The sequence below is a fragment of the Chenopodium album genome, chromosome 12 (genome assembly GCF_948465745.1).
Source record: "Chenopodium album chromosome 12, dcCheAlbu1.1, whole genome shotgun sequence".
Lineage (NCBI taxonomy): Eukaryota > Viridiplantae > Streptophyta > Magnoliopsida > Caryophyllales > Amaranthaceae > Chenopodium > Chenopodium album.
The window spans coordinates 17,924,903-17,926,689 of record NC_137845.1 but is presented as its reverse complement, the minus strand read 5'-3'; the positions used below and the strand labels follow the sequence as shown (position 1 = coordinate 17,926,689).

The window sequence follows — 1,787 nt, the reverse complement described above, 5'->3', positions numbered from 1 at the left end:
TCACATTTTTTATTAACCACAGTTGCTCTTCCAACAGACATTGACCGCTGCCCTTGAGTGTTCAAAGAAAATAAAATCCTGTGGATACACTGAAATTTATAACTACATTAGTCCCGAATTATGTCAACTAATGAACACAAAGTAATGATATTCTGTATCCAAATGATACTATGGATTATATTTCAGCAGGAGAAAGTGCTATTTAACAAACCATGACAACAATGTTTGCAATTCAACATGCCCACTTATATCTAAGAAAACAATCCAAAGTTAAAACTCAGTACTAGTCCTTGACGCCTAATCCAATAATAGCAGCTCTTGCTAATGGAGAATCTTTTGTAGAAGCTCTTAGGTGTCTTGCGATGTAAAAAAGTTCATAATACTTTGAATCCAGACATGGTTCTACATCATGTACGGTCAATCAACATATTGAATTTTTCCAAAGATATCTTTACTGAAAAAAAAAAAGAAAAAAAATTGAACCCTCTTATATTCTATTTTGACACCTTTGAGCATCACTTTGTTTCTACTATTAGCAGCTCCAAACTGAAGATTCCCTCTTAGGAGCGTCGGCATATCTCATTTTCTACAGAACTCCAGAAATAACTAGGTACTCAGCAGAAATGAGATATGAGATTTTGGAATAAAAGGAATCTCATCGAGCACCATTTCTTCCATAACTTTTAAGCACTTTATCAAATAAATTTAAAAAAAGGGTATAATGCAGTGACCTAGTTGGACTATAAATAGATGGCATGATAGCTCTTACTTACTCACAACATAAGCAAGACATCCAACTGTGAATCCTTCTCACAATACTACATTCAGTCTTCATCTACCAGCTTCTTTTTAAATTTCAGACACAAAGAAAAATAAAAAAAAAAACACAACAAAAGAGCCATTTTCACCTCCCAAAACCTAAGGTAACAAAATTCTTGGTAATTTACAAGCAATGGATGTTGTGAACAGATTGGTTGAAGAGAAGCCTTTGGTAATCTTTACAAAGAGTTCTTGTTGCATAAGCCACTCAGTGATGCAACTCATAAGCAGCTATGGAGCAAATGCAACAATCTATGAACTGGATAACATGTCCAATGGACAAGAAATAGATAAAGCTCTACAAAGACTAGGGGTTAAGCCAAGTGTGCCTGCTGTCTTTATAGGGCAAAAACTAGTTGGAGGAGCTAAAGAAATTATTAGTTCGCAGGTTCAAGGAAGACTTGTGCCAATGCTCAAGGAGGCAGGAGCTTTATGGGTTTAGAAAAAAAAAAAGAACTTACATCTAGCAAGAAAACTATAAATCCATAATTTTAAGTTTTTTTTTTTTTATTTGGTTGTTGCTTTAATTTTATATTGTAACTAGAAGGATGTATATTCTTCGTTTTGATCCCCTTCTATCTATCTTTTTAATGATTAGATGGAAGGGTATATACATTAGCCTCTAGTGTAAGCAGCTGGCTACGTTCCGTGGTGTAATCAAAATATTCAAGTAATGAGTATCTATTTCACAAAAACTTCTTTAAGCCTTCCACATTAATTAAATATTTCGCATTGCCTCAGTTGATCATAAAAATCCAGCATCATATGTCAAACTTTTGAGTTGTACAAAATAATATAGTGGAGCAATCCCAGTTTGGAGACAAATATACATAAATATAACACTAGAGAATAGTCTTGCAAATATACTAAACATGGATGAAGCAATAACTAACTTGGAGCACCAAGGGTAGAAAAATCAATATTTGAAGTTATGTTTTAAGTGTAAATGATGATTATTCATAAACACA

At 33.4% G+C, this 1,787-nt stretch overlaps 1 pseudogene; it reads left to right on the top strand.

The window, feature by feature from the left end:
- Nucleotides 1-952: 952 nt before the first annotated feature.
- LOC145571010 (monothiol glutaredoxin-S1 pseudogene) lies at nucleotides 953-1,261 on the top strand (annotated as a pseudogene).
- The last annotated feature ends 526 nt before the right edge of the window (nucleotides 1,262-1,787 follow it).